The following is a 21,840-nucleotide window of genomic DNA, read 5'->3' as shown; positions in this document are numbered from 1 at the left end:
ATAAATGTAAATAGAATATGATATTACCAATAGGACATAATGATGCTTTATTCATCTCTAAGCTCGTGTCTTTAGATGACTAATGCCTTATTTTCTTTACAAAAGTGAGATGTAGATGTGTGCAGAATGTTGTACAATTTGAGTTTAGTCCTTTAAATAGGCAAATATATGTTTATTAATTTCAATTGACTGATATCAGTTTGTAAGGCCAAGGACACATTTAGTGAAAACTGTATATTTTCTGCAGAAAAACTGCCAGAAATGAGTTTCTTTTTGCATCAGAAGCCCTTTGTGTTCTTCTTCCCCACAGAGTTGAAATTTGCACTTAAAACTTACAGTAAAAATTTACATAATGTGGATTAAAAATCAACCTGTGCTCCAAAGAGGTGTGAACATGGCCTATAGGGTCACACAGATCTTAAAAACTACTAGGTGCAGTTTGTCAGAGCCAGTTTGAAACAAAACATAATTTTTTTTAGTAATGTTTTGGGGAAAACATGAATTTTCTGCCCGCACGGTTGTTTAGTTAGTGAATTTCTGTAACCTGATATGCGGTCAGTGATGTTTCTAAATGTATCAAAACACTTGTAATTCATTTAACAGGAAATGCTACACAAAATAATATGTGAAGATGGATTACTATGAAAGTTACCAAATGTTAATATAGATTTTAAAGAAAATCTACCATCAAAATCCATCATGATATAGCACGGACACTTACTCATAGATCCACCAGGTACTGTGACTGTGGTATTCTTATATTTTTTATCCATGGCCTCCTTTCTTCACAAATCTACTTTTAAAATCATGCTAATGAGCCAGAATAGCTCTATGGGGGTGTTTGCAGGAGCGAGTCTCACCTCTCTCCTCCCTCTGCCTGTTGTAATCTCACACAGTGGAAAGGGGAAGTGCTCCTGCACAATGTAAAGCTGGTTAAGCTACTGCACAAGCACCCCTCCCCCCCCAGAGCCCTTCGGACTAATTTGCATGAGGCCATGGATAACAAATATAAGAAGATGATTAGTCAGTGCCTGGATCTATGAGTTAGTGCCGTGATGTATCATGATTGATTATGATGGTAGATTTCCTTAAAATATACAGTACATGTAGATACATATGTATACATTTAGCTTAGTACATATAATTAAAACTTAATGTATTTATCTATAAAAACGGAAAATGAGCAGCACTCCAAAACATCCAATATGGAAAAATGTGGTCCTTTTTATTTCATGTGTGACAATAGCGACGTTTCGAATCGTATTGAGCATTTTCCAAGTCAAACAATCAGCGTACAAAGCGGGTATATATACAAAATATTGCGGTCATGTGACTATGCAAATCCCACCCACCAAATTCATGTAAACAACATTAATGTGATACATATATTTCATCATATAAGCAAATATACAAATACAAAGTGCAAGATATCAGTAGTTTTTATCATTGGAGTATTTTTGACCCAATCCTACACAGCTTGCACCCATTGCTACTTGATTACAGCGTGCAGCCTGGACTTTCTGTTTGTCTGTCTATATATATATATATATATATATATATATATATATATATATATATATATCAAAAAATGGTGGCACTCCAAGTTCTTGTGAAAAAGGAATTTTTTTATTCCAAAAGTGCTACGTTTCAGCTCCCATATCTGGAGCCTTTCTCAAGCCAAAATTTTGGCTTGAGAAAGGCTTGAGAAAAGGCTCCAGATATGGGAGCTGAAACGTAGCACTTTTGGAATAAAAGAATTCCTTTTTCACAAGAACTTGGGAGTGCCATCATTTTTTGATTTTTACATGTGCAAGGATTTAACAAACCTGAAGGTTGAGCACCTGATTTTTTTCTTAACTGGCGCAGCTGAATTGTTTTAATTTTTTTTTTATATACAGGCAGTCCCCGGGTTACATACAAGATAGGGTCTGGAGGTTTGTTCTTAAGTTGAATTTGTATGTAAGTCGAAACTGTATATTTTATAATTGAAGTTCTAGACAATTTTTTTTCTTTTGCCCCAGTGACAATTGGAGTTTCAAAATTTTTGGTGTAATTGGACCAAGGATTATCAATAAAGCTTCATTACAGACATCTTACAGCTGATCATTGCAGTCTGGGACTATAGTAAAGCATCCAGAGATCTTCACCAGAGGTCACAGTGGGCAGAGGGGTCCGTCTGTAACTATGGGTTGTCTGTAAGTCGGGTGTCCTTAAGTAGGGGACCGCCTGTGTATATATATATATATATATATATATATATATATATATATATCATTTATACTTGAGTATAAGCCTAGTTTTGCAGCACAAAAAAATTCGGGAATATGGGCTGGCAGGCTATATACTGGGAGACAGGTGCTGGCTATATACTATGGGGCAGGGTCCGTCAGACTATATAATGGGGAGGCTGTGACCAATGCATTTCCTACCCTTTGCTTATACTCAAGGCAATAGGTTTTCCCAGGTTTTTGTGGTAAAATTAGGGGCCTCGGCTTATACTTGGGTCGGCCTATACTCGAGTATATATGGATTTACACTCACCGGCCACTTTATTAGGTACACCATGCTAGTAACGGGTTGGACCCCCTTTTGCCTTCAGAACTGCCTCAATTCTTCGTGGCATAGATTCAACAAGGTGCTGGAAGCATTCCTCAGAGATTTTGGTCCATATTGACATGATGGCATCACACAGTTGCCGCAGATTTGTCGGCTGCACATCCATGATACGAATCTCCCGTTCCACCACATCCCAAAAATGCTCTATTAGATTGAGATCTGGTGACTGTGGAGGCCATTTGAGTACAGTGAACTCATTTTCATGTTCAAGAAACCAGTCTGAGATGATTCCAGCTTTATGACATGGCGCATTATCCTGCTGAAAGTAGCCATCAGATGTTGGGTACATTGTGGTCATAAAGGGATGGACATGGTCAGCAACAATACTCGGGTAGGCTGTGGCGTTGTAACAATGCTCAATTGGTACCAAGGGGCCCAAAGAGTGCCAAGAAAATATTCCCCACACCATGACACCACCACCACCAGCCTGAACCGTTGATACAAGGCAGGATGGATCCATGCTTTCATGTTGTTTACGCCAAATTCTGACCCTACCATCCAAATGTCGCAGCAGAAATCGAGACTCATGAGACCAGGCAATGTTTTCCAATTTTCTACTGTCCAATCTACTGTCTACTGTCGATGAGCTTCTGCAAATTGTAGCCTCAGTTTCCTGTTCTTAGCTGAAAGGAGTGGCACCCGGTGTGGTCTTCTGCTGCTGTAGCCCATCTGCCTCAAAGTTCAACGTACTGTGCGTTCAGAGATGCTCTTCTGCCTACCTTGGTTGTAACGGGTGGTGATTTGAGTCACTGTTGCCTTTCTATCAGCTCGAACCAGTCTGCCCATTCTCCTCTGACCTCTGGCATCAACAAGGCATTTCCGCCCACAGAACTGCCGCTCACTGGATGTTTTTTCTTTTTTGGACCATTCTCTGTAAACGCTAGAGATGGTTGTGTGTGAAACTCCCAGTAGATCAGCAGTTTCTGAAATACTCAGACCAGCCATTCTGGCACCAACAACCATGCCACGTTCAAAGGTGTACATAATAAAGTGGCCGGTGAGTGTGTGTATATATATATATATATATATATATATATATATATATATATATATACACAGCCAACTCTATTTATTTACTTATCTATCAATCTCAACTAACTGTTTAATTGAAAGAAGCTTCATTGGCAGGACCAAATAAAAATTAACCCTGCCGGAGCATTTAGGGAGTAGGACAGTGGTGGCGAACCTATGGCACGGGTGCCAAAGGTTGCACTCAGAGCCATTTCTGTGGGCACTCAGGACAGAGTTCTCCAAACAGGACCAAATCCACCAAATCTTCCTACTGTCACAGGCAACTTAAGAAATTCTGCTCTCAGCACTACCTTAAAGCAACACTTCATTGGCTGTTTGGAACTGCAGGTAAAATTAGAAGGTGTGGACTGAACTGCAACGTCTTTGGTGGAGGTCCTCCTGCTAGACCCACCATTCTTCCTGTACAGAGAGAGGCCCTGGAGAGAAGCAAATATAGTCTCTGAATTTGCCCTCCTTCTTTCAACTATATTGGTGGCTTCAGGGGGCCGATACAATTGAAAGATGTGGAAGAACAGGTAGCTATAAGTTACTACTTAAAATGCCATGTTGGATTTTGGTTGTAGTTTGGGCACTCGGCCTCTAAAAGGTTCACCATCACTGGAATAGGGGATAGTGGAATATGGGTGAGGGATGGGGTCATGGCGTGCAGAGTGATGCAAGGCTTCGAGTGCGGGGTTGTGGGGGTGATATATTTATCTCTATCTAGCTTAATCTATATCTATCTATATCTATCCATCATATTACCTCACATATTACCATATATACAAAAATGTGCTGAAAAACGTCCCCTCGGCTTAAGATGGCTGGATTCCTCTCTCATGGACGCGACCATGTTTTCTTCTTGGCCGTGCATACTATGACGTCAGCAATGTGCTTGGAAGGAACTCTGCCCATACTCTTTCAGTTATTTCGCGCTGTCATTCTCTGGCCAATGGATGTCCTTGTAATATCTTGTTTCTCTCCACTAAGACTCATATATTTAATAATACTGTGTGATGTTACTAGTTTGATTTTTTTGCGCTGTGAGTTCTGTTTGCAGCTGTAAAGCGCGCGTTTTGTCCTGTAAAAAGAATTACTGTTGAGAAGGATCTCATTGTTAGAAACAAAGCACACTGTGAAAGGAATACTCTCCAATGACCACATCTCACATAATGGGAGCTGTCTCCTTTGTGACATCATTGTTTGTTGAACAGTTTCTGCAATAATCTGCACATTATGTATTATTTTATCCCTACATATACTATATGCCCGTGTTCTAGGTTTATGTACTGTAGATTTATTTGCAGTTTAAAAGAGCAGGTGAAGCTTGAATGCAAAATACTTAAGCCGGAAGGAAAACGGCTGCAGATCTCATGCACGATTAACTATTTCCTTTGTGCTTCCTTACATCTTTTCAAGGTCACATTTTCTATTTACATTTTTTTTATTTGTGGCATAACCTCAGGTACCTTGAGTCTTTCTAACTGGATATAAGTCTTATACTAAGTACGCTACAGACTGCTCACAATGAACATCTAGATGGGTTAAATACACACCTAAACTGTTGAAAATGGCACAAGTAATTGTAGGATACTTTCAGCTAAAAGTGTTTTTCGGGAATTGCTAGGACCCACACACACACCTGCTTCCAGAAAGGGCTTTGCTCAGATACATTGATGTCTCATCAAGACAATTCAGATATCTGGGAAAGCTTCTTGACAACTGTGGCCGTTTTTACTGTATCATTTACCAGGAATACTGTGGTTTATGGAGACAAACATCCAGTTACTATTAAATATTAGTGATCAAGTCTTTGCTCATTTTGTGGGTAAGGGAATCAGTTATTTGTGCTTTATGTTGACTGTTTTGCTATTCATTGCATACACTTTCTTATAGTTATTTACTCTGCAATGCGAAAGTGACTTTGTTTTTACTTGTGTAGAATATGCTGACTGTAAATATTGCACTGGAAGTTACAAGCAGCTTGTTCTGCATTTTTCTAGTGACTTTGACATTTATGGACCATTTATAACTGTTACTCATGGTTAAGAATGTTTCTAGAGATATTTTGGGATTTTGCTTGCTACAAGGTGGAATTTATAGGGGTGTGCTTGTCACAGTGCACAAAATGTATATTCTCCCTATAAACTGTCCACACCAGATAATAAATATAATCTGAAAACCGACCATCTTAAGTAGGAAAACATCATGCTTCACACTCTAAGGGACTTTAGTTATGTCATTAGCTTGGTTTATAGGTATATAGTTTTTTATTTTGGTTATGTTTGCTTTGGAGAGTTCAATAATATATCTGTGTGATATATTAATAATATATCTTTGCTACATATTTTTGCATTTTATCACTGCTTGCTGCAAAGTTGCATGAGGGTGGTTGTGTGTATGAAGTTAGCCCTTCCTGCATTTGGACATTCCTGAACCTCCTGTTGTAGAGGTGGAGTATGAAGAGGGCTCACGTGCTGAGCCCTCTACATACTCACCGGGTGCTTCCTGCATTAAAAAGCCAGCAGGATGTGGGCACCACCACATTGGCTCAGACTGTCTCTCCCCGTGATGTCATCGGGGAACAGCGATCTGTTACCATGACAGTATTGGGTCATACAAAGACCCAAGGTCGTCTGATTTTAAGCTATTTATTACAATGTGCGACTGCCATACTGTAGTGTTAAAGTACCCTAGAGCAGCGGTTCTCAACCCCAGCAGGGGTCGAACGACCAAAAAACAGGGGTCGCCTAAAGCCATTGAAGCCGTGATTTTATTGTGTTTTCACCGCAAATCGCATGGTTTGGGGTCACCGCAACATGAGTAACTGTATTGTGGGGTCGCAACATTACAAAGGTTGAGAACCACTGCCCTAGGGGGTCTGAAAAATAGTAAAACAAAAATTAAATTAAAAAACCATAAAAAATTTAAATCACCCCCTTCCCTGATATAAATAAATATACATGTTAGGTCCCAAAATAGTAGCAGTTATTCTCAGCGTTTCACCCTGTAACGGAAAATAGCGCCCAAATTCTACAGTGTCTTTTTTTGCCATTTTGCAAAATATAAAAATTTCAATAAAAAATTATTAAAAGGCAGTCCTCAATATGGTAGCATTGAAAACATAATAAAAAGTTGCAAAACAATTATACCACACAAAGTTCCGTACACCAAAGTATAAAAAAGTTATTAGTGGCAGAAGATGGCAAAATAGAGAATATTTTTTTATTGTACAGGAGGTTTTAATTTTTGTAAATATATGAAAACATTATAAAACCTATGTAAATTTTGTATCCCTGTGATCCTATCAGCCCAAGGAATAAAGCAGATGTGTCATTTGGGGTGCACAGTGAAAGCTGTAAAAACCAAGCCTACCAGAAAATGGCTTAAATATATTTTTCATTAATTTTACTGCATTTGGATTTTTTCCCCAACTTCTTAGTACATGGCATGGAATGAAATACCAATAAATATTAATACCATCATTACGATGTTCAATTTGTTACACAAAAACAAGACCACACACATCTCTTTACATGGAAAAATAAAAAAAGTTATGGACTTTTGAAGGTGGGGAGTGAAAAATTCAAAAGCAAATGAAAAAGTGCCAGATCATTAAGGTGTTAAAAATCTATTTTTGTATGCATGGTAGGCAGTGATTTCTGAAAAAAATAAGATTTTGACAGAATGGGAGCTTTTTATTTTGTGCAAACATTGCATGCGTTATGTTTAAGCATTCCTTGGGAGTGTAAATACTTGATTTTGTGTATTGTGGTATATATAAATCTGCTAACTTTGTGTTATTATTTTTAAATCCTTTTTTGTGCATAAACCTTCACTCTGATGTGAGTTTTATGTAAAATTATACTGTATATACTCGAGTATAAGCCGACCCGAGTATAAGCCGAGAACCCTAATTTTACCACCAAAACTGGGAAAACCTATTGACTTGAGTATAAGCCAAGGGCGGGAAATGCATTGGTCACAGCCTCCCAGTATATAGCCAGCAAGCCCCCAGTACTATATAGACAGCCAGCTCCCAGTAGTATATAGCCAGCCTGCCTCCTGTAGTATACAGCCAGCCCCCTGTAGTATAAAGCCAGCCCCATGTAGTATACAGCCAGTCTGCCCCTTGTAGTATATAGCCAGCCCAGCCAGCCCCCTGTAGTATTGAGCCAGCCCCCTGTAGTATATAGCCAGCCCAGCCAGTCCCCTGTAGTATACAGCCAGCCCAGCCAGCCCCCCTATTGTATACAGCCAGCCCACCCAGTCCCCCTATTGTATACAGCCAGCCCACCCAGCCCCCTGTAGTATACAGCCAGCACTTAAAAATAAATAAATTTATATACTCACCCTCTGGCGGCTCCAATACTCAACGCGGCTCCTCTTCTGTCTTCCCCGGGGCTCCTCTTTGGTCTTCTGTAACAGCCGGCAGCGGTACGGCCATGCACTCTGCCGGTGGGCGCATGCTATGACACGGCCGCTGCTGACGTCAAAGTATGTGCCAGACGGCAGATCACATGGCTGCTTCTATGCGGGCTGTTACCGAAGACACAAGTGGATCCGCAGGGAAGACAGAAGAGGAACCGTGCCGACATCAGGGAGCCGCGCTGAGCATTGGGGCCGCCGGAGTGTGAGTATATAAGTTTATTTTTTTTATTGACTTGTATATAAGCCGAGGTGGGGGTTTTGGCTTATACTCGAGTATATATGGTATGTTTTCATTGCTTTTTTTTAATGCATTTTCTTTTTTATAATTTTTATTTGTCAAAAAGTTGCATGATGGTGGTAAAGGCTGTCAACTGTTAATCAAAATAAATGCAATCGCCAGGTTGTTTGGTATCTGAAAATTTCCTGTGCAAAAACATCACAAATAGGCAGAAATTGGGCAGTTGTTAAACATACATGCGACTGGTGCAATCTATCTGCATAGAGCACACCCAGCTGCTCTGGCTAATAACACAACAAGTTTTCCAGAAACGCATGGCAGTAAAAGGGTTAAGGTCTAAACCCATCTGTTTTCATGGAAGAGATATATACTAGATGCACTGGATGTGCATTTCAAAACGCAAGTCAGTTTTGTGAACATGGTCTGAAGGTCCGACATTAAGATTTACCCCATATTAAATGCTGTGCCTCCCCCATTTCCCCTTCATATTGTGGCCCCTCATCTCCCCCTTCTTATTGCTGCACTCAGACCAAAAGCCAGCCAATATTTGGCATTTGCAAAAAAAATATGCAGCTAGACACTGGTCTCTTCCTCACATTGCCAGAATGGTACTTACTTTTATTTTTTACATCCTATTCATTTGTTTGGTCTTGGTCTCTTTTTCTGTAGATTGGCCCTGGCAACAGTAACCACAGCCATCACATGTTATTCACCTCTTCTAAGAACAGTCAACAATAGACTTAAAGCATCTTTTCCTCTTCCGGTGGGCTTTGTATATTGCTCTGTCTGTACAGTATGACATGCACTAAGCAGAATGTGACATCCATGGAGGCAAATGTTTGCATTGAGTAAACCCTGTTTCCATATTGTAAACAGGGAATATTTGTTTATGGGTAAATGCTGTGTGTCCCTAATACTATACAAAACGAAAGCACATTACTTTAATCTTGGGAGTTGCATTATCTGTTGAACAGCTGTATTGAAAGTGTACAGTATATCAGATATTGTGACCTGTATATCTCTTCCCATTCTTGGAATCTGATGTGAAGAAGAAAAACTATATATTATGTGTGAATAAGCAGAGGCATGCCTGTGATTTAGAAAGAAAGTTTCAGATCACTTACACAATCGTGTTTATAATAAAATAATTCAGTTTTGTTAGACCATATGTTCAGAAGGGATCTTAAAAGTGTGCTTGACTGTGTCTAAAATAGTAGATACAAATCTTTTCCGCCAGCTTGCTCTAGTAAAACATCCTCATACACACTACTTTATTTTGGTTCTGTGCTCTACAGATATGTTATAAAGGTTCCTAAGAGGTACATAGATGGGGCACATTTATCATACAGTTGTGCTAAGTGCTCCAGCCTATGACGGAGCCCCCAGCACACACAACAGAACTATAGCTTTAACCCCTTAACGACTTGGCCTTTTTTAGTTTTTTTCACTTCCATTTTTCACTCCCCACCTTCAAAAATCTATAACTTTTTTATTTTTCCACATAAAGAGCTCTGTTATGGCTTATTTTCTGCGTAACAAATTGCACTTCGTAGTGACGGTATTCAATATTCCTAGGCGCGTACTGGGAAGCGGGAAAAAAATTCCAAATGCAGTGAAAATGGTGAAAAAACACATTTGCGACACTTTCTTGTGGGCTTGGATTTTACAGCTTTCACTGTGTGCCACAAATGACATGTCTAATTTATTCTTTGGGTTGGTACGATTTAGGGGATACCAAATTTGTATAGGTTTTATAATGTTTTCATACATTTAAAAAAATTAAAACCTCCTGTACAAAATTTTTTTTTTTTGATTTTGCCATCTTCTGGCGGCAATAACTTTTTCATACTTTGGTGTACGGAGCTGTGGGTAGTGTCATTTTTTGCGACTTTTGATGGCGTTTTCATTGCTATCACTTTTAGGACTGTGCGACCTTTTGATCACTTTTTATTAATTTTTTTATATTTTCCAAAATGGCAAAAAAATTTCATTTTTGACTTTGGACGCTATTTTCCGTTACGAGGTTAAACGCAGTGAAAAACCGTAATTATATTTTGATAGATCGGACATTTTCGGACGCGGCAATACCTAATGTGTTTATGATTTTTACTGTTTATTAATATTAATATTAGTTCTAGGGAAAGGGGGGTGATTTGAATTTTTAGGTTTTTTTATTATAATTTTTTTTTTTTAACTTTTTTTACTTTTACTTTTACTATTTTTCAGACTCCCTAGGGTACTTTAACCCTAGGGAGTCTGATCGATCCTACCATATACTGCCATTCTGCAATATGGCAGTATATGGGGATTTTACTCCTCATTCATTACAATGTGCTGATAGCACATTGTAATGAATGGGTTAAAACGAGACTGCTTCGGGCCTTCGTGAGACCCGAATCTGTCATGGCAACGGATCACCGCTCCCCGCGCTAGCACCGATCGCGGGTGTTACCGGTAAGCCTTTGCTGCAATATGCAGCAAAGACTTACCGGTTATGGAGAGGGCTCGGCCCGCGAGCGTTGGCGCGTCGGGAAGGGGTTAAGCAGGACCGCATCTGTCATGAGGCAGAACGAAGATCTAGCCTCAGGCAGCATATTGTGGACCCCTGAAGGGGGCGCCTTTAAGGGGGCGGCAGATCGACGGTGCCATTAAGGCGTTGATGTAATTGAGAAGCAGACCCATCTGTGTGCTCCTCTCTGCAGGACACAGGCCAGCAGGCGTGATGATGCATCACATGCGGTGGCCTGTGTCCCTTCACTGTCACCGTGGCTGCTGGCGGGAGAAGAGAAGGAGATGAAGATGTGACGGCAGACGCGGGTGAGTGGCGGGTCTCTTGCAAAGTTGCTGGAGACTGCAGAGAATCAGGCTAAACTCATAGAGACCAGGGCAGAGCCAGAGCAGCAAACTTATGTAGCAAAGCTCACTAATAAACCACACATGCCTCATACACAGGGTACAACCTGCTACAACTGTGGTGGTTCCTATCCTCACCAGAAAACCTGCCCAGCAAAGGGAGCAGCTTTCCACAACTGTGGGAAACAGAATCACTTTGCTAAAGTCTGCAGATCCTCATCTAAACCACAAGGTCCTGTCCCTTATAAACATCCAGTGTCACAGAGAGTCCATGTAGTACAGCCAGTGCTACCTACTGATGAATCCAGCAGTACTTACCTATTCTCAGTCACAGAAGAGGGCTCTCACAAGGTGCATGCAGTTACTAATCCCAAACAGGTCATCTTCATAAATGGCAGTCCTGTGGAAATGCTTGTGGATACAGGGGCATCTGTTAATGTCATTAGTCAAACTGTCTATGATTGTCTTGAGAACAACCATGCTCTGCAAAGTGCCAACCTGAAAATATTTCCTCATGGTTCAGCTACTGCCTTACCCCTGTGTGGTAAATTTCAGTCAGAACTGGCAATTGACGGGAAGTCCATAAGAGACACGTTCTATGTAGGGGACTGTACCACAGACACGCTTCTCAGCTGCAGTAGCTCTAGGTTTAGTAAAGCTGGTCAACAGTGTCAACAATCCACCTGTTTCCCCATCTCTTGGCAAGCTAAAACACTTTCAAGTAAAATTACACATTGATTGGTCAGTACAACCGACAGTGCAACCGCATAGGCGCATCCCATTTCATGTCCGCAAGCTGGTGGAGCAAGAAATTCAAGACTGGAAAGGCCCAACATCCTGGGTGTCACCAATTGTTGTTGCGCCTAAATCAAAGCAGCCTGGTAAAATCAGGTTACCATCAGCTTGAATTACATCCAGACTCAGGATATATCACCACGTTTAGCACTCATATGGGTCTGGGAAGGTTCAAGATGCTAAACTTTGGAATTTCATCAGTTGCTGAAATATTCCAAAACATTATCAGCCAAGTTCTTTATGGAATACCCGGAGTCCTCAATGTTAGTGATGACATCTTAGTATTTGGCATCACCCAGGAGGAACATGACAGCTGCTTAAAGCACGTGTTTCAAAGACTGGAAACCTGCAAGCTAACACTAAATCCATCCAAATGTGAATTCAACCAGAAGTCGTTAAGTTTTGGTGTATGGTTTATCAGCAGACCCTCAAAAAGTTGATGCTATAAAATCAGCTAGTCAGCCACAAAATGCTTCTGAAGTTTGCAGTTTTCTTGGACTGGTCACATACTGTGGATGTTTCATACCTGACCTGGCCACTATTTCTGAACCTCTGCGACAACTAACAAAGAAAGATATTCCTTGGACATGGTCTATTGCACATCAGACAGCTTTTCACACACTGACCATCTGAAATGTACAGAACTTATTGTGGATGCCAGTCCAGTAGGCTTTGGTGCAATCCTCACTCAGGTGTCTGATAATAGTAGCATTTCTGTCATATGCAAGTAAGGCCTTGTCAGAGACAGAACAGCGCTATTCACAAACTGAAAGAGAAGCTCTGGCGGTTGTGTGGGGATGCTTACATTTTCATCTTTGCCTTTTTGGTCGTCAATTCACAGTAGTAAGTGACCATAAACCATTTATTCCAATCTTCAATAAGCATTCCTCAAAACCTCGCCCTAGAATTGAACGCTGGGTACTCCGGCTACAAAAGCTACAATTTTTCCCTGAGGTACGAGGCAGGAGGAAATCCTGCAGATTATTTTTCAAGACACCCCTCACCATACTCTGCCAAGGATGACACACCAGCAACTGTTCTAGCTGAAGAGCATGTACACTTTGTTGTTGAACATTCTGTGCCAAGAGCAACGACTATTGAGGAACTCAAACAAGCAGTGGATTCTGATCCACAACTTCAGCTGGTTATTGAAACTGGATGGACCAAAAATTGGAGTTCATTCAATACTGAGGCTAATCTTCAACCACCTGAACAAGCAGCATGCCTGCAAAACTTCTTCAAAGCAAGGCATTCACTTTCGGTGTCAGACTCAAATCTATACCTGCGTGACAATCGTCTCGTGATACCTCAGAAGCTACTGGACAGAGTGCTTGATTTGGCTCATCAAGGAGTTGTAAAAACTAAGAAACTACTTGGAGAGAAAGTATGGTTTCCAGAAATTGAGGTGAAGTCCCTCATCAAAGCATGCATTCCTTGTCAAGCAGCAACAGGGGTCTGTAGACAAGCTCCACTACAAATGACACCTTTGCCTGAAAGTCCATGGACCGCATTTAGTTTTGATTTCTGTTCATTGCCAGATCATTCTTACCGTCTAGTGGTCATGGATGATTTTTCTAGATTTCCAGTTCTTGAGCCTGTGTCCACAACCTCTGCAAGGGCAGTTATACCTAAATTGGACAAGGTCTTTTCTGCATAGGGCATACCAGAAACAGTAAAAACTGATAATGGGCCACCCTTCGATGTGCAGACTTCAAATCTTTTGCCACTTATCTTGGGTTTACACACAGGAAAATAACTCCATACTGGCCTCAGGCCAACGGCGAAGTGGAACGTTTCATGCAATCTATCAACAAAACTCTAAGGATTGACACCATGGAACACTTAGACACTACATAGCCACACCACACTACACTACATAGCCATACTACGGGCACACTGACAGAAACTGCTCTTTATAACAGGACTGTGCGCATCAAACTCCCAAATGGCTCTTCAGCTACCATTGAGTCCCCAATGGCTCTCAAGGATTCCTTATCAAAAGAAAGGATGAAGAGATATTCTAATGGATGCAAGGATCGCTACAAAAAGGTAGTAATAAATGTTTGAGATTGGGTCCTAGTTAAGAGTTTGAGACCTAGTGACAAACTGTCTTCCCGTATTATCCTGAACCCTTTCAAGTGACTCAGGTCAAAGGTACCATTATCACCGGGCAACACCATGGTCATCAGGTCACAAGGAACGTGTCCCAATTCAAAAAGCTTGAGGGATATACATTTAGGAAACTTACATGGCAATTTGGCCGTATGATCCAGGAGTAGCAAGTCCAGAGCTGGACAAAGAAGATTTTATTCCAGACACAAGTATGGTCTATAGTCCATCATCGGAGTTGAGATTGGTTCCTGCTTCAACAACTCCACCAACAACTCTCAAAGTAGCCGTTACAGTGGCATGGCTCAACTCTATCCTAGACGGGAAAATCCCCAGCCACCAGATCATCTTATGGACTACATTCTTCAGTGAATCTTTTAATCACAAAGAACTCTAAACATTCTTGCGGAATTGAACTGTTGGAATGCTGAAGAATGCTTCCAGCACCTTGTTGAATCTATGCCACGAAGAATTGAGGCAGTTCTGAAGGCAAAAGGGGGTCCAACCCGTTTCTAGCATGGTGTACCTAATAAAGTGGCCGGTGAGTGTATATACTACTGGTGGGGTTGTATACACCATCTACTGGGGGACTGGGGGACTGTATACTATGTACTGGGGGAGCTGTATATATTATACAACAGTGGCTTTATATACTATTTACTGGGCGAGCTGTATATAATGTGCTGGAGAGGGTATGTATTCTATGTACTGGTGGGCAGTTTACACAGTCTACTCGGGGAGCTGTATACACAATCAACTGGAAGAGCTGTATACTATGTAATGGGGGAGTTGTAATGGGGGAGTTGTATATAATGGGGCAGATTTATCAAGCTGTCTGAAAGTCAGAATATTTCTAGGTGCCCATGGCAACCAATCACAGCTCAGCATTCATTTTACCAGTGCTCATGAATATTTTAAAGGGGAGCCGTGATTGGTTGCCATGGGCAACTAGAAATATTCTGACTTTCAGACAGTTTGATAAATCTGCCCCACTGTCTGCTGGGGGCTATATCTACTACGTATATACTATGTACTGGAGGGGGGTTGTATATACTATGAACTACTGGGGGCGGCATGGCTGTATATACTATCTACAGAGCGGAGTGGCTGTATATACTATCCACAGAGGGGGGTTTCATGGCTGAATAAATGGAGATCTGTATATAGGGGCTAGATTTATATTAAACTGGGTGGTTGTATGGAGTAATATATATAATGTAATTGGGGAGTATGTATTCGGGGGCTGTAGTTGGGCTTTATATTTATTATGGGGTTCTGTATGTAATCACTTCAATTAGTGCTGTATGTGCTACAATTTATTCGGAGACTATATAAAGGGTAGAATACAGGGAATAAACTTAGGAACAATATTCCCGCCGGGTCCCACTACTATCACCACTACTACTACTACCCTTCACACCTCTCCACTCCCACTCCACTTGTACATCAGAGTTTAGGGGAACAAGCTTGTATAAAAGTGGCCCAGGGTCTATACAGTACCTGTCAAAATCTGTAGTGTCAGGTGAGAGACTTTGCCCTGTCACCAATAACAAATTTGGGTCTGCTACCTCATTTAGTATACTTCATTGTTCACAAAATTTCACCTATGGCTTTGAATAGTAGGTAGGCAAATGGATGAATTTCAGTTGTGCTTTAACAATTATGTTACGGTCCATGTTACAGCATTACCGGGCAGAAGCTTACAAGCTTTTATTAGTCACCTGACAATATACATCAGGGTTACTGATGTTACAGAAAAGAGACATGCATGTAGCTATATTTTTTTTGTACAACACGAGGCTCAGTGGTTACACTGCAAGACACAAAGCTTGGGGTAAAAGACACATCTAGGTATGTAGTTTAGGCAAAGAGCTCAGTAGCATCTATGGGCAACCAAACAGTTTTTCTAAAAGGGAACACACAAGAATTCTACAGAACCCTGCAGAAAGCACAGAGCTTATTGTCTGCAGAGTTTTTCTCTCAAGGGGCACATTTTACTGGTTACAATCTCTCTGAAGGCACACGCATCAGAAATTAGTAGTGCAGTATGGACTGGCACTCCCACAGTGTCTTGTGATAAACAGCATTAAGTAAACTGGATATTTCTGTGCCCACAATAAACTAACAGTAGTATGGACCATCCCCTATGTTCCAGGAACTTCTTTAGATCTACTCAAACTTGCAGTCCCATGTAAAGCAACAGGTTAAGAAGACATTGTAGCAGGTAGTCACCACATACAGAATATCAATATTAGCACTTTTGCTCACTGGACAAAACTCCATTCTAACTAAGCTGACATTTTCTTTGCCCTCTAAAAAGAGTTTATGTGAAGTCAGCCACATCTTCTGCAAAGAACAAAGGTTATGCTGTAACATAACTCTGCCTCTTAAACACATAAAATGAAAACAGCTTAAGTGCCAACATGCATATGCAATGTATTCAGATCTGACACATTTTCATATGATAGGACATTAGAATGGGGCTTGGTAGGAGGTAGGCAGAGGTAGGGGATGGCCTAGTGCTCTACCTCTGCTCTACTCTTAGGGGGCGCAAAGCAAAAAAATGAGATACGTACTGGAGAGAAATTGATTTCAGTTCACCACTGCCAGCCTCCGAGGACAAGCAGGAGCTAAGCATTGCGGCTTTCAGCTGTGTCACAGACAGGTTGACTGTGCTCAATGCGCTGTGACAACTGAGCATGAACTTGCCACAGCGCTCCGCCACCTGAGTCATGTTTATTCATGCTGGAAGGCCTGTGTTCTGGTCCAGCTGATGCCCACCTCACTATCATTGTTCTGCCCTGGATCCTGAGTCTGCTTTGCCTCCGTCCACTGCACTGAATGATGATCAAATGTATTAGTGATTGGAAGTCCAGTTCTTTTTAGTGAGCTAGATCATAAAGCTCCGCTCACTAAGAAGAGCCATCTCTTCTGGTTCCTGAAAGGCTCACTATTAAATGTGTGATACGGAGCCTCAGTCAAGCCTATTCCTCGACTTCACACCACTTTTAAACTGATTTTATCAGGTTAAAAAGGGTGTGGTGAGCCGATTAGAGGTGGGGTTAAGAAAGAGTCGGCTCTTAGAGCCATCTTGTTCACGGACGACCCATCACTAAAATGAATTAATTTCATCATCATCTAGACCATGGGTATAGCCCAACTCTGCTGTCCTGGTTCTCCTGCTCCGAACAGTGGGTCAAGGAGGCTTATGGGCACGATAGCTTTCAGCCATTATAAGTACTGAGTGGCCGAAACCCATTGGCCATTTTGTATTTACATAGCTACAATTAATAGCACTTGCATCTTTAAGATTCCGATACTATAAAGTTGGAGAAGGTATAGCAGAGTGAACTCTGCCTGTAACTTCTCTTGACACAGATGTCGTAGATCATGCTGTTCATGTCCTCTTTACTCCAAAAGAAGCACCTGTCAGTGCAGTGGGGGATGAAAGGTAAGTAAACTTTTATTGTTTTACTTTTCACTTTATTGTATCTGAGGGAAGCACTGCCCCAAATGAGGCACTATCTTTGGCGAACTGCCTGGAGGAGGAGCACTGTCTGTGGAGATCTGCTTGGGGGAGGGGGGCACTGCATGGAGGAAAACTGTCAGGAGCATGAAGACATGTCCAGCACACAGGCAAATGGCCATATAAGGTACTATTTGTGGTTAAATAACGATTCGCCTGGTGACAGGTTCTCTTTAAGTAGGTTTTTGTAGCATAAGATCTGATTTTCTGGTCATTGGAAAACATTTTTAATCTAATTGGTTAATAAGTTTAATGCAAAAGTAAAACAAATTAATTTACTATGATTGTTTACTTTTCTCTCAATCGCAGTGCAGTACAATAGAAGTACTATAGATATACTTGTACAGGTGAATTCTTGTATTCTATTTTCTCTTTGGAACCAGAGAAATTAACCATAGTCATCCCAACTAAAATGGAAAAAAACATTAATGTTATGCACAGGAATATTTTAGTCTTTATCATATTCCATTGGAATTTGATTTTCTTATGAGAAAAGTCTGGCTAAATTTAAAGCCAAGATGGGAACAGATACATGCTAGCAGCTAGCTTTCTTTGCTTGGTTGGTTGCCATGGGAATCCATAGCTAGTCGGAAGAGAGGAAGGTTGGTGGATATTGTTGGGAGGGATTACTAGGGCATGCAGACTAATCAAATGCTTGCTGTCATCCAATTACATACCAGGAATGGTATGTGGCAGAGCTGTTTGTGTTTTAAAGTTTAAATGTAGTAGAAGGGGGAGATTTATCATTAGGCAGGATTTTGAGCGGTTGTCTATGTGTTTGACTGGCAGGTTTCCAACAGTCGGATTTATAGTCCAGTGTACACTCACCGGCCACATTATTAGGTACACCTGTCCAACTGCTCGTTAACACTTAATTTCTAATCAGCCAATCACATGGCGGCAACTCAGTGCATTTAGGCATGTAGACATGGTAAAGACAATCTCCTGCAGTTCAAACCGAGCATCAGTATGGGGAAGAAAGGTGATTTGAGTGCCTTTGAACGTGGCATGGTTGTTGGTGCCAGAAGGGCTGGTCTGAGTATTTCAGAAACTGCTGATCTACTGGGATTTTCACACACAACCATCTCTAGGGTTTACAGAGAATGTTTACAGAAAAAGAAAAAACATCCAGTGAGCGGCAGTTCTGTTGGCGGAAATGCCTTGTTGATGCCAGGGGTCAGAAGAGAATGGGCAGACTGGTTCGAGCTGATAGAAAGGCAACAGTGACTCAAATCGCCACCCGTTACAACCAAGGTAGGCAGAAGAGCATCTCTGAACACACAGTATGTCGAACTTTTAGGCAGATGGGCTACAGCAGCAGAAGACCACACTGGGTGCCACTCCTTTCAGCTAAGAACAGGAAACTGAGGCTGCAATTTGCACAAGCTCATCGAAATTGGACAGTAGAAGATTGAAAAAACGTTGCCTGGTCTGATGAGTCTCGATTTCTGCTGCGACATTCGGATGGTAGGCTCAGAATTTGGCGTCAACAACATGAAAGCATGGATCCATCCTGCCTTGTATCAACGGTTCAGGCTGGTGGTGGTGGTGTCATGGTGTGGGGAATATTTTCTTGGCACTCTTTGGGCCCCTTGGTACCAATTGAGCATCGTTGCAACGCCACAGCCTACCTGAGTATTGTTGCTGACCATGTCCATCCCTTTATGACCACAATGTACCCAACATCTGATGGCTACTTTCAGCAGGATAATGCGCCATGTCATAAAGCTGGAATCATCTCATACTGGTTTTTTGAACATGACAATGAGTTCACTGTACTCAAATGGCCTCCACAGTCACCAGATCTCAATCCAATAGAGCATCTTTGGGATGTGGTGGAACGGGAGATTCGCATCATGGATTGCACCAGTCGCACATATGTTTAACATCTGCTCAATTTCTGCCTTTTTGAAATGTTTTTGCACCGGAAATTCACCGTATACCTCAAATATAATGTTGAGTAAAAACTTCCCCCTGTAATAGCAATGGACCCACATGCACCACCTCATATGTGGTGTAGTTTTGCAATTAAATTTGCATTCTTTTGAAAAATGCAGTGTTGCACACCATGTACAATGATGTTTGCTCAAAAGTTTGCAACAATTATACGCCAGTAAGCTATATAGAAAAAATGTATGACATTTTAAATGCACAAATAAACACATGTAGGTGTTTATGGTGTTGGTGGACATGGCTGAATCTATGATCTATGAACCTATCATCTTTCATATTTATCTTCTATCATTAATCTACCTATCATCTGTCCATCTCCTATAATTTCTCCTACAGACCCATATTACAGATTCTTACCATACTACTGTTTGTAAACTACAAAGTGCTATTATTGTTCAGGGCTAAAGGGAGCCTCTTACTGACTGTGACTGTTCACAAAATAGTTTTATTTCAGAGCCAGACTTTGTCTAAAACCAGCCCTGTTAGTGGACATGTTTTAATACGGTAAATCTTTTTCTTTGTGATGTAGTAGATCATTGTATGATGCAGAGCTCCTGTGCTCTGTGATCGCATTAGATCTCGGTACAAGCAGTAACACTGACTCTGTGCCATGATTGGCTAAGCTGTTTGTGTACATACACACAAATGCCCTGAGTGCTTGTGGCATCATTGCCCATTGTTGATGTCACAACCAGCAAAAGCGGAGAGGATATTACAGATAGCATTATATATCTATTAGCCCTATACACTCGCCGGCCACTTTTTTTAGGTACACCATTCTAGTAACGGTTTGGACCCCCCTTTGCCTTCAGAACTGCCTCAATTCTTCATGGCATAGATTCAACAAGGTGCTGGAAGCATTCCTCAGAGATTTTGGTCCATATTGACATGATGGCATCACACAGTTGCCGCAGATTTGTCGGCTGCACATCCATGATGCGAATCTCCCGTTCCACCACATCCCAAAGATGCTCTATTGGATTGAGATCTGGTGACTGTGGAGGCCATTTGAGTACAGTGAACTCATTGTCATGTTCAAGAAACCAGTCTGAGATGATTCCAGCTTTATGACATGGCGCGTTATCCTGCTGAAAGTAGCCATCAGATGTTGGGTACATTGTGGTCATAAAGGGATGGACATGGTCAGCAACAATACTCAGGTAGGCTGTGGTGTTGCAACGATGCTCAATTGGTACCAAGGGGCCAAGAGTGCCAAGAAAATATTCCCCACACCATGACACCACCACCACCAGCCTGAACCGTTGATACAAGGCAGGATGGTTCCATGCTTTCATGTTGTTGACGCCAAATTCTGACCCTACCAACAGAATGTCGCAGCAGAAATCGAGACTCATCAGACCAGGCAACGTTTTTCCAATTTTCTTCTGTCCAATTTCGATGAGCTTGTGCAAATTGTAGCCTCAGTTTCCTGTTCTTAGCTGAAAGGAGTGGCACCCAGTGTGGTCTTCTGCTGCTGTAGCCCATCTGCCTCAAAGTACGATGTACTGTGCGTTCAGAGATGCTCTTCTGCCTACCTTGGTTGTAATGGGTGGCGATTTGAGTCACTGTTGCCTTTCTATCAGCTCGAACCAGTCTGCCCATTCTCCTCTGACCTCTGGCATCAACAAGGCATTTCCGCCCACAGAACTGCCGCTCACTGGATGTTTTTTCTTTTTCGGACCATTCTCTGTAAACCCTAGAGATGGTTGTGTGTGAAAATCCCAGTAGATCAGCAGTTTCTGAAATACTTAGACCAGCCCTTCTGGCACCAACAACCATGCCACGTTCAAAGGAACTCAAATCACCTTTCTTCCCCATACTGATGCTCGGTTTGAACTGCAGGAGATTGTCTTGACCATGTCTACATGCCTAAATGCACTGAGTTGCCACCATGTGATTGGCTGATTAGAAATTAAGTGTTAACGAGCAGTTGGACAGGTGTACCTAATAAAGTGGCCGGTGAGTGTATGTCAGGATAGGAAGAAGCCAGAAGCATGATACAGGTATGGAACCTCCAGCTGTACTAAAACGACTTTTTGTCAAGTAACTTTACAGTGACGCTTTAATCACTGTCATTCTATGAAAAACAGCGATTTAAAAACTAACTACTAGGATCTTTTTGAAGCTTTAGAAACTCTCCTATCAAGACTACAAAAATTATTTTGACATTTCATATTGCCCTTTATACTTTTGAAGAAAATTACGTGGTTAGCCAGTTGAGCATGAAAAAAAATGTTGCATTCTCATTCACTTCAGTGGGGTGTAGAGTAATAACTCAGGGGTGACTTGTTAGAATATGCACCAAGAT

General features: G+C 41.4%; 1 protein-coding gene across 3 annotated transcripts in view; it reads left to right on the top strand.

Moving 5' to 3' along the window:
* LOC140064020 (galactoside alpha-(1,2)-fucosyltransferase 2-like) overlaps positions 1-21,840 on the top strand; it is a 152,753-nt gene that overhangs the window by 115,972 nt on the left and 14,941 nt on the right. The gene's annotated exons all lie outside the window — the stretch shown is intronic.

Source organism: Engystomops pustulosus, chromosome 6 (genome assembly GCF_040894005.1).
Source record: "Engystomops pustulosus chromosome 6, aEngPut4.maternal, whole genome shotgun sequence".
NCBI classification, from domain to species: Eukaryota; Metazoa; Chordata; class Amphibia; order Anura; family Leptodactylidae; genus Engystomops; species Engystomops pustulosus.
This window is presented reverse-complemented; position numbering and strand designations above follow the sequence as displayed.